Source organism: Rhinolophus sinicus, chromosome 18 (assembly GCF_057876585.1).
Source record: "Rhinolophus sinicus isolate RSI-liver-muscle chromosome 18, RSI-T2T, whole genome shotgun sequence".
Lineage (NCBI taxonomy): Eukaryota > Metazoa > Chordata > Mammalia > Chiroptera > Rhinolophidae > Rhinolophus > Rhinolophus sinicus.
Window position 1 is genome coordinate 115512090 of NC_142518.1, and position 12591 is coordinate 115524680.

At 41.9% G+C, this 12591-nt stretch overlaps 1 pseudogene across 1 annotated transcript; it reads left to right on the forward strand.

Moving 5' to 3' along the window:
* The first annotated feature begins 6531 nt into the window (after positions 1-6531).
* LOC109455955 (actin, cytoplasmic 2-like) lies at positions 6532-8299 on the forward strand (annotated as a pseudogene). Its single transcript, XR_016019958.1, has 3 exons — positions 6532-7313; positions 7417-7598; positions 7684-8299. The product of XR_016019958.1 is annotated as an actin, cytoplasmic 2-like (transcript).
* The last annotated feature ends 4292 nt before the right edge of the window (positions 8300-12591 follow it).

The window sequence follows — 12591 nt, forward strand, 5'->3', positions numbered from 1 at the left end:
TTGTTAAAAACTACTTTGGACAGCAACTTGGCAATATTTATAAAGTTCAAGATGCTCATGGCTTTTGACCTGGCAGTTCCACAGTCAGCAGTTCCACCTCAATGTAGACCCTAAAAGACCACTGTCACTATAGGGCTGTTGAGCATTTGAAATGTGGCAAGATATACTGTAAGTACAAAATATGTACCAGACTGCAAACTTTGTACCAAAAAAATGTAAAATATCTCATTAACAACTTTTGTATTGATTACAGGTTGAAATGATAATATTTTGGATATACTGAGCTAAATCATTTGTGTTGTTAAAATGAATTTCATCTGTTTAACCTTTTTAATGTGGCTACTAGAAAATATAAAATTGTGTTTGCACTATGTTTCAATTGGACAGCACTGCCCTGAAGCCTCACCTACCAGTGCTCAAGAAATAAATCAGTTTAGTGGGTAATCATTACCAGCAGTTTTTAATGAAAAAGCATAGAACAGAACATATTATAGTCTACTGCATGTAACAAGGGTAAAATTGCTTCATTAACTTTTGATACAGCATGTATGTACTGGGATATGATGTAAAATATCTTTCCTTGCCATGGGTGGTGGTCAAAAATGTTTGAAAAGGGGGAGGTCAGTTGGCTCAGTTGGATAGAGTGCGGTGTTCTTAACAACAAGGTTCCCGGTTCGATCCCTACATGGGCCACTGTGAGCTGCACCCTCCACAACTAGATCGAAACAACTACTTGACTTGGAGCTGATGGGTCCTGGAAAAACACACTTAAATAAATAAAAGTTTAAAAGAAAAATATTTGAAATGCTCCCACTAAACTCTCCAAAACGCAATGTTCATTGTTGTGTTGTTTGCAATAGCAAATATCTGAAACACTAATACACCCAATAAAAGAGACTGAATAAATAAATTGTGGTATACTTTTTATATTCAATGTAGTACTAATCAGCAGTGAAAAATAAGTGAACTAAAGCTAAAATATCCATATGGGTAAATATCCAAAAAGATAATGCTGAGCAAAAAAAGACAAGTTGCAGGAAAAAAATCATATGATACAATTAATGTAAAATTTTAAAAGATGAAAAACTAGTATATAGTGATCTTTTAGTTCTTTGAAACATGAAATATCTGAAACATATGGCAAACTGTTCAGATTCAACAAAACTTACTGATAGGTATACAGGTGTTCATTATATTATTCTCTATACTTGCCTGAGTTCTTCGAATATTTATGTAAATAACATACTTAAAACTCATAATCCCTATTCCATGTTTATATCTTTAAGATACTATATCCTAAATTAAAACTTAAGATAGGTGGTAGTGGGCTTTGCTGTTGTTTTAAAATGACAAGCATTAACAAAATATTGACCTAAACTTTTTTAAATCATAGATTTGTAGCCACCCTGGTTAAAAGGAAATGCCATAAATTCTCCCATATCTGGCATGGCTGAGGAATCTGGTGTTCTGGTGAATCAAATTGCTTTTGTTTATTAAGAATTCCCATAAATACCCTACATGGATTACCAATTTTCAAAAGAATTAAGATACAATAAAATGCACTTAAACCTGAAATTACACAGAATTTATTTTTCACTGATGATTATGGAAAGTCACTTCAGGATCTTGCAGTTTTTTTTTAATGTACTTTTGATGCAGTAGATTTCTATTTCAGATTAAACCAGTGTTATTTTGCATGCCATAAAAACCCTGAGAGAACAAGCTATGAATTGTGAAGTCTGTTTCCCTATACTACTTTATAAAAGGGTCCCAGTGTCTTAAACATCTACATTATTTTCCTGGTACATTAATGAGAAAACTTGGAGCTACGAATACTCCAGGGAGATAAAATTCAGAAACAAAATACATTTAGAAGATCTTAGATAAAGCAGAAAAGTTTGACATTTTCGTCACTATCATGTAAAGCTATATACCTTTAAAGTCCATGGAACGAAAATCAACATTGTCCATTTTTAAATCTCTGGCTCAGGCCTATAAAATAAGAAAACATTTTAATATTCTGTTCTTTATCCTCCGATTTTTCAATAAATTTCTTTTCAGTCAAATTTTACCAGTTACTTGTTATTCAAAGGGAAAAAAATGCTGAGGAAATGAAAAAAAACAACAACAGAAAAAGTAGTTAGTGAGGGGCAGGGCCAGGCCTTCAGTGACTTCAACATGCCTGAAGGAAATGTTCATCCTAAATTTTTTCTTACCATAATCTGCCCAGCCAAGTGGAAACCAGAGCTCAGGGTCCCGTGATTGGTCTGGCTGGTGCTCACTGCCTCCTTCTAATTGGTTCAAAATCCCCCTCCCCACCGCCAACCGTCCAATCACTCACGGTTCTCCCCTCCCCCACTTCGTCAGCCCCAAAGGTCAGCTAGCGCCTCAGCGCCCCTCCCCCAAAGGTCACCAACCGTCTGTCATGCTTGGATGGAATTTCACTTCCAAACTACCAGAAGTACTATCTCCCGCCAACAGTACTCACCCACCAACTGCTCCCCATATTTCACTCAAGTCAAAAAAACACTGTCTTTGCCCGTCTTCTGTCGCTTGAGAGTCACCTACGGCCGGGCGCTCCGTGATTCCAAATCATCGCCTCTGGGCCACTCTTAAAAAGTGTTGATCTAATGGCCACATCTTCTTGCTAGTTATAAACCACTCAACTAACTGGTCCCTGACCCTCCTCTAAGCCTTCCTACCTACTAAATCACTCACCTCAGCCGAGACCGCCAACATCACAACGTCTGTCTTCACCACGAACAACGCTGCGCTCTTCGACGCTAGTAAAGCTCCTCCCCCGTCGTGACGTCAACCAAAGGCCACGCCCATTTGGCCTTTGCGCCCTGTCGTAAAGCTTAAACCCTAAGGCGCACTCTAGGCGTTACGTCCTAGGGATGTGGGTCAGAGGGCCAGGGTGAGAAATCACTGAGACTAAGTATGGTGCTTACTGCAATTATTGAGGGAACATTGTGGACGGCCAGGAAGGATTACAGGAAAGAGGAGAGCAGGCCTTTAAAAGAAAGAAAAGGGGAGGAAGAATAGAGAGAAGGGGAGGAGGGATGGAGAGAAGGGGAGGAGGGATGGGGAGAAGGGGAGGAGGGATGGGGAGAAGGGGAGGAGGGATGGGGAGGAGGGATGGAGAGAAGGGGAGGGATGGGGAGACGGGGAGGAGGGATGGGGAGGAGGGATGGAGAGAAGGGGAGGAGGGATGGGGAGAAGGGGAGGAGGGATGGGGAGGAGGGATGGAGAGAAGGGGAGGAGGGATGGGGAGAAGGGGAGGAGGGATGGAGAGAAGGGGAGGAGGGGAGGAGGGATGGAGAGAAGGGAAGGAGGGATGGAGAGAAGGGGAGGAGGGGAGGAGGGATGGAAAGAAGGGGAGGAGGGATGGAGAGAAGGGGAGGAGGGATGGAGAGAAGGGGAGGAGGAAGGGAGGAAGAAAGTAAACAATGTTGCCCACTGGTTATTCAAGACTGCAAAGATCAGAAATATCAGAAATTGAGACAGAAAAACCCTGCAGTTCTAACACTGTTTCTGCTACCTTCTCTTGTCAAACCTAAAAGAAACTGGGTAGTGTGGTAATTCTATTCTTAAATTTTTGAGGGACCTCCATACTGTTTTCCATAGTGGATGCACCAGTCTGCATTCCCACCAACAATGTATGAGGGTTCCTTTTTCTCCACAGCCTCTCCAACACTTGTTATTACTTGGAGAAGAGGGTAAAGGGGGTCAAATACAAGGTGATGGGAAGGAGATTTGACTTTGGGTGGTGAGCTCACAATAGAATATATAGATAATGTATTACAGAATTGTACACTTGAGACCTATATAATTGTATTAACTAATGTCACCCCAATAAATTTAATTTAAAAAGAAAAATAAAGGAAATGACCTAATGAATCCCCCACAGGCTCACAGTCAGAACAGGAGTCTGTCCCATCTCCAAACAAATTGTTTTGGGGATGGGAGTGGAATAAATCAACAAGTTTGATTGCTGCTAAATTTGTGGGTGATGCTTGCAGCCAAGGAGTTGGCTTCTACTGAAATCTCCATTCAGAGGCAATAGTGTTAAGGCATAATACCTCCAAATTTGGACAGCAACCCAAAATCAAAACATTAACAAGCCTCCCATTTCTTAACACACTCCTCTTTTAAGCCTGGTGGAAAGGGCAGTAGAGTATCCCATAGTTGACTGAGTCCTCATGCACCATATGCTGTATGACCCAGTGCTAGCTACTTAAAATCTCAGCTCCTCAATTTCCTCATCTGTAAAATGGGAGTAAAAGTAGTTCTAGCCTTCTAGTTCAATGGAATAGTGTACATAAATCATCTAGAACAGTGGCTGGCATGTATAGATACTTAACAAATGTTAGTTCCCATTATCATTCCCTATTTCCTGGTTGGCAAAACCAGGGCTCCCAACTTCCATCATCCCACCCAGGCCCCTAGCTCTACCATGACTTCTTTGTTCATGGCTGAACAGATGAACAAACAGGGCAATAATTAGACCTCAGTTCTCAACTCCAGAGCGGCCCTTTCACATGCATCTGAGAGCTCCTAGTGATTAACAATGTCTGTAGTAGAATGCATGTTATATTATCCAAGATTATATTAGGCATACAGGAATTAAATGACTCTACTGATTAATACTGATTGTAAATATGACTCCAAAGTGAGGAGTACGGAGCTGACAGTACTACACTGAAAGAGCCAGTGAATAAAGGAAAATATGCAGAAATAGTGAAAACTCTTATGTTGTGTGGGTATCTCCAATGCTTTTTCTTTCCCAACCAAATGGCCTCCGTAGATGTTACAAGTAAGTGAGAATTAAAAGAGACCAAAAAAAGAAGTAAAATAAAGAGAAGAGGAAAGACGATGAAAGAAGCAGGTGCCTATTGAGGAGGATATGCAAGAGTGAGTGCAGTAAATGTAGTTAAGTGGCGCTCGGCATGCTGGAGGTATCCTCCCTTCCCCTGGCATAAACTACAATTTTTCTGCTCCTACCCTTTAACAAACTGATGCAGAAATGGTGAAATAGACAGTGCTTAAGGCAGGTGAACAGCTTGGACACTAATAAGAGCTGATTAAGACTCTCATTAATAGAATGGATTAAAGGGGAGAAAGCAACCAAGAATGCAAATTAGTTAATAAGGTAGCATTAAACCTTGTTAAAAGAAGAAAAATACTTTCAGAATAAATATGCAATTATAGTCAGGAAAAGTCTAAAAACGAAAGTAATAATGCAGTAAGGGAGAGGGGCTTGTTCTACCAGATATTAAAACTACCATAAATAAAATTATATGATAATACTGCAGACAAATGGAACAAAATAGAGTCCAGAAACAGACCCAAATATATACAGAAATGATTTGGATCAGTGGGGGAAAGAGTTATTCAGGAAAAAAGGATTGAAACAACTGGATAGTCATTTAAAAAAATAAAACAAGCTCTCGGCCTTAGCGTCATCTTCTTGGATAGCTCCGCACCATGAGAGCCAAGTGGAGGAAGAAGCGAATGCGCAGGCTGAAGCGCAAAAGAAGATGAGGCAGAGGTCCAAGTAAACCGCTAGCTTGTACACCAGTGGAAGCCACAGGAGCAGAAATGAGGAAAGCCAGAGGCCAGGGATACTGGAACAAATTGTTGGACTGCATGCCTAATATCTAGGACTTCTCAATGGATCTAGAACATACATTGCCATCTGTTCCCGGCTACCACCTTTTGAGAAACCCACTTTGCTCGTACAAAAACAGTCCTTTGCTCTGGACATGTGACATTCTGGACAAGTTCTATTCTCAGTTGTGGCTGAATGTAATGTGTACAGTAAATCATCTGCTGTCTTAGCTGAAGAAAAAATAAATAAATAAATAAATAAATAAACAAACAAACAAGATCCCTGCCTGACTTCACATACCAAAAAAAATGATGTATTAATCTTAAATTTCTGAAAGAAAATGTGGGTGAATATTTTATAAACACAATGGCAAGATCTAAACATGACCTGAAAACTAGAATAAAAAGGAAAAATAATAAGTTTTACAACATAAAATTTTAAATCTTCCGAATGGCACTATAAGCAAGGTTGAAAGACAAACCATAGACTAGAGAAAGGACTTTTCAACATATGTAATGGATAAACCGTTAACCTCTCTAACATACTAGGAGCTCTTAAAAAGAAAAAGGCAACACTCTAGCAAATAAATCTACAAAGGACATGATCAGACAATTTACACAGGAAGAAATATAAATAGCCAATAAACACATGAAAAGATATTTAACCTCACCAGTTATCAAAGAAATGCAAATTAAATCAAGGTAATTTTTTGTTTCATTTATCAGATTGGCAAAGGTTAAAAAGATTAACAAAACCTCAAATTGGCAAGAGACACAAAACAGGCACTCTTATGCGCTACTGGTAGGAGTGCAAACTATTGCAACTTTTCTGGGCGGCAGGTTGGCAATGCGCACCAAAATCTTCAATGAGTGGCTCGCTCGCTCGCTGGCTGCAGCTGGCTCCCGTTCCAAGTCCTCTCACCGCTCACAATGGAAGAAGAAATTGCTGTGCTCCTCATTGACAATGGCTCTGGCATGTGCAAAGCTGGCTTTGCTGGGGATAACGCCCCACAGGAGATGTTCCGGTCCATCACCAGGAGCCCCTGACACCAGGGCATCATGGTGGGCATGGGGCAGAAGAACAGCTACGGGGGCCAACGAGGCCCAGGCAAGCGCTCCATCCTGACCCTCAGGTACCCCATCCAGCATGGCACTGTCACCAACTGGGACGACATGGAGACGATCTGGCACTACACTTTCTACAATGAGCTGCATGTGGCCTCAGAGGAGCACCCTGTGCTGCTGGCCAAAGCCCCCTGAACCCCAAGGCCAACAGGGATAAGATGGCTCAGACCACGTTCGAGACCCCAGCCATGTACGTGGCCATCCAGGCCGTGCTATCCCTGTACTCCTCTGGCCGCACCACTGTTGTTGTTATGGACTCTGGGGACAGGCTCACCCACACTGTGCCCATCTACGAGGAGTACGCTCTCCCCCACGCCACCCTGCGTCTGGACCTGGCTGGCCAGGACCTGACTGACTACCTCATGAAGATCACAGAGCATGGCTACAGCTTCCCCACCACCGCAGAGCAGGAAATCGCCCTGCTATGTAGCCCTGGCCTTTGACCAGGAGATGGCCACCGCTGCGTCGTCGTCCTCCTTAGAGAAAAGCTACGTGCGGCCGGCAGGACTGGCAGGTGATCACCATCGGCAACGAGCGGTTCCGGTGTCCAGAGGCCCTCCTCCAGCCCTCCTTCCTGGGTAGGTGTCAGGAGCTCCACTTGAGGCTGCTGAGAGGCCTGCACTGTCTGCCCTTCAACTTGAAAGGGAGGCACGCATGCTAAAGGAGAGCTTTGTCTCTTAGGTATGGAGTCCTGTGGCATCCACGAGACCACATTCAACTCCATCATGAAGTGTGACGTCGACATCCGGAAGGACCTGTACGCCAACACGGTGCTGTCTGGTGGGACCACCATGTACCCCGGCATCGCCGACAGGATGCAGAAGGAGATCACGGCCCTGGCCCCCAGCACCATGAAGATCAAGGTGAGTCAAGTGTAGCTGTGGCGGGCTGGGAGGCCTTGTTGGGAAGGCAGTGCCACGAGCTAAAGCCACGCTCTTGTCTCCCCAGATCATTGCCCCGCCGGAGCGCAAGTACTCGGTGTGGATCGGCGGCTCCATCCTGGCCTCGCTGTCCACGTTCCAGCAGATGTGGATCAGCAAGCAGGAGTACGACGAGTCGGGCCCCTCCATCGTGCACCGCAAGTGCTTCTAGGCGGACTGCGAGCGCATGCGCAGCGTCTGCTGCAGGAGTTGCCGGAAGTCTGTTTGCCCTGGCAGACGTGCTAGCCTCATGAAACTGGAATAAGCCTTCGAAAAGAAATTGTCCTTGAAGCTTGTATCTGATGTCAGCACTGGACTGTAGACCTGGTTGCTGATTTTGACCTTGTATTCAAGTTAACCGTTCCCTTGGTACATGTTTAATACCCTGTGCATATCTTTGATTTAAACCCCTAGTGCACGTGGCTCGGTCACTTGCTGGCTGAAGCGAGGACATGTTTATGCGAGAGAAGCCCAGTGGCTTGGTGATCTGCGAGACCATGCGTTTCTGGATCTGTGCAGGGTATTAATGTGCAGAGCCGCCTATTCCAGGATTTCTCCAGAGGCTGGCAAGAGTCCTGAACCAGTTGTCATTTCTGTCCTGCCGGTCTGACGGGGGTTGGGAAGGTCTGAGCATTAGGACCCCTTTTCTTTTCTTAGCTGATGTTTTCCTGCCAGAACACGTGGGTTGTTACTTCCCTTGAGTTGGAAAACGGTTTGCATTTACACCTGTAAATTTATTCATCCTTTTAATTTACGTGAGGTTTTTGTACGCAATTCTCAATTCTTGAAGAGATGACAACAAATTTTTATTTTCTACTGTCATGTGAGAACATTAGGCCCCAGCAAACACGTCATTGTGCAGCACTTAGAAAAAAAATCCTAAATGCGTGTACCTTGTTACCCAACAATTCCTTTTCTAGGAGTTTTCCTAAAGAAGAAATTGGAAAATTTTGCAAAGGTAGATTAACAAAAAAGTTTACTGAAGCATTGTAAACCACTTAATGTTCACCTAGTTAAATGTGGACTCGTTATACAGTTAGGATGTATTAGCACCATGGAGTGGAATACTTATACAGCCTTTAAAAACACTGGCAAATGCCTATATCCTACAGTTGAGTTTCAAAAAGAGAAAAGTTAGCAACTGCTTAAAAAAGATGTAATTTGAGTGGCTAAAAAAATTCTTGGGATGGTTTCCACCTGGGTATGAATGGGGGAGAGAGACGGAAGTGGCCACAGGGACCAACTAATCCCACTAATATGTAAATTGGGAAAAAAAGAAAGGAAAAAAGTTTACTCAGGAGGTATATAATTAAGTCAAATGGTATGCACATTTGAACATTGTCCGGAAGAGCATTTACCAAAGTGTTATCAATGTTTATCTTTGAGTAGTGGGATTTGGGAGAATCTTTACTTTTGTCTTTATATTTTTCAGTTTTTCAATTTCCTACAATGAACACATTTTTATGATTAGGGGAGAAAAAGAGAAGCTATTTTCATTTTTAGAAATCCACAGGAAGATGAGGGAGTTTTTATCTGATGGGCATGTGTTTTCGCAGTAAAATGTGAGGCAAAGTCAACAGCAGAGTAGGAGGGAGAGATTGGCAGAATGTGACTAGGTAAGAAACAGTTGTTTCAGAGAGCAGGGGACTCTGAGAAAAAAAGGATTCCCAGCACAATTGAGGGCTTAGTGAAAGTTGTCTGATTGCCTCCACCAATCACGTGAAAATATGGAGATGTTTGGATTCCTCCGGGTGGGGTGGAGGGGCATAGTTCTCTGGGACTATTGACTGGAAAGCTGAGGGTATTTGCAAGAGAGATAATGGTAATATATTCAGGAATTAAGTGGGAAAGGGAGCAAGCAAAGGCTGGAGGAAACTGATAAAAAAAAAAGACAGAAAGTGTATGTCGTGGGGAGAGAATGAATTGGAGGACTCATGAGGTCAAGGAATGGTTGCCGTGGGGATGCTGGAGCAAGGGAGCTGGGGAAGCTTGGGGACTTGTGGACAGAGAACTCGATGTTTGAATTAGTGATTTCTGAGGTGTACATTCTGGCAAGATCTAGGGTACAACCACGTGAATGAGTAGCTGAGGTGTGATTCCTTGAACCAAATCACAGACACTCTCTCCCTCACATATTATAACACACTCATCCACACACTCCTTGCTCTTCAATTGCAGGTCCTGGAATTATGGCCTTCAAGAATCTGACTGGGTGGGGAGGGGGTGGTAGATGAGGGTAAAGGGGATCCAAGATATGACGATAGAAGAAGAACTGACTCTGGGTGGTGAGCGCACAGTGTGATATATAGATGATGTATTACAGAATTGTACACCTGAAACCTATGTAACTTTATTAATATTGTCACCCCAATAAATTTTAATTAAAAAAAAGAGCCTGACTGGAATCTACCTTTCCTGCCTTATTTTTCCACTTCACTCCCTCAAAATCCTAGACTCTAGGCAAACTGAATTATAAAATTTTCCATCTTCTTGCCTTTGTGCATAAGGTTCCCTCCTTTTGAAATGCTTTCCATTTCTCAGATTACACATTTCACCTATCCTTTAGGCCACAGCTTAAAAGCCTCAACCTCCATGAAGACTTCCCAGCACTCCCTTGTGTGAATTCTTATAGCACTTCTCACATACCTCTATGTTGTGTCTTTGTGGTTATTTGGGCCAATTTTATCTCTGACTCTTTGAGGAGATTAAGATTAGACTATGCCTAAAGCAATTTTCTTTTCCATCTCCAAGCACAGCGTCCTACAGAGATTCTTTACTGTGTTAACTGCCTAAGTGTTTCCAAAGTGTGGTATACATGACTGTTTTAGGTTATTCACAGCCAAATGTTTTAAAACAGTTGGATATTTCTTTTAATGTGCATTAGGAAAATATTTTGCTTTCTATTTATGATACCAGTAAAATGTTTTCTTTTTAAAATAAGTGTATTTAAGCTAAACAAAAGCAAGGTCTTTTTTAATAGTACAGGAATTACACAAGTGGAGAATTCATGGAGATTAGACTAACCTGTCGGACAAACACCTCATTGAATGAAAGAAGGCTAGAGAACCAAATCACACAACTACTGCCTCCTTCACAAGTGGTTTATTGTTCACTGACAATTTTCTTTAAGTATATAAATACAATTGCCCATCTTAACAAACAAACAAATCTGTCCCTCCACTCTCTACAGCTGTTGCCCTGAAATGCTCGCCTATAGCCTATGTCCCCTTCCTTACTCTCCATTCATTCAAGCCCCTGCAATGAGGCTTCCACGCCCACCATCTGACCATTATCCATTAACAAAACCCATGACCCCTCCTGTCCTCAGTCATTCCTTCATCTCCTGCAGAGTCCTCCTCCCCTATCCCTTAAATGTTCGAGTTCCCCCAATCTTTTACTAGTATTTATTATGACGATTTTACTGTAATCATCATAATAGTGATAAAAGTAACGTTTGTACCTCCTGAAAAACTGGAAAAGTACAGAAGAGAAAGCAGAGGTGAACAGTTTGTCTACTTTCCCAGAAAAGAAAATTATGAATACTTCCTCTGGTTCTTTCACATAAATGTTTCGCACCTTGGGGTTTTGGTCTCATTTTGTTGTTTCTACTTAACAGGGTACCTTGGAGATCTTTTCACATCACCTCTTGGCATATATGTCTATTTAGTTTTTTAAATGGCTGTACAAGGTGTTCCACTGAATGAAAGTATTGTAACTCAGTTAACGTTCCTTGCTGGTGCCCATTAGGTAGCTTCCAAATGTCACACAATTATGAGTAACATCGTAGTAAATACCCTTACTATATGTAAGATTTTTTTAAATTCCTGTAAGTGGAATTGTCAGCTCAAAAGGAACGTTTTTAATTCTTGTATCATCAAATTACCCTCCACAGAAGTTACAAGAATGTATGTCCCCACCATGCATAAGACTGCCTGTTTACCCTCACTTCTGCCAACCCCTAATCAAGGAAATATGTTTTGCCAGTCTGTAAGATGAGAACTGGGATCTCACGGCTCTTTTGATTTGCACTTTTTTAACTTATGAGGTTGAGTGTTTTTCTTATATTTGTTGGTGTTTTATCTTCTTTTTCTGAAAACTATTTATATCCTTTACCCATTTTTCTATCAGGTATTCATCTCTTTCTTACTATTTGTCAGAGTTCTTTGAATATAAAGGAAACTACATAATTTGTTCTACAAGTTTTTATTTTGCCCCAAGGCAGTCTTTAGCCCTACACAGCTTCTGTCCTGAGTTGATGACTCCTGAATCTGTTGCCCCACTCCATGTTTCAATTGATTACGTATCTTCACTTATTATGAAGCTAAACTCATGCATGTTTATAAAGACAACATATCTAGAACTGAATTCATCTTTCCCCAGATATGCTCTTCCTCTTATGCTATCTTGGGTAACAAATTTGATTATTTACCCAGAAATCTAAATCATCCATTTCTATGTAATCTCTTACATCCAACTGATCCCAAACCCTGGAATATTTTGCCCAAATGACTGTAATGCCCTCCTAACTAACTTCACTGGCAATGTCACACAGTGGTTAGAGTAGACTGCAGTCAGACAGAACTGGGTTTGTGCCCTGGACCTGACTGTTCCAAGTTATGTGACCTAGAGTGTATTTCTTACCCAAAACCTGTTCCCCCTCTGTGAAAAGTAATGATCATAACATCTACTTCATTATTGCGAGGACTAAATGAAATTCTATGTACAGTATCTGGCATATAATAAACTCAATAAATGGTAGCTATCATCTCACTGCTCTAGCTGTCACCACCCTCCTCCAAGCCATTCTCCTCGCTGCTGCCAGACTAACAGATCCAACCATGCCCCTTGCCTGGAATCCTCCACTCCACACACATTTAAGAAATCTGCATTTCTTGGTAGCATATACAAGGCCATTCATGGGGTCTGTTATCCTTTG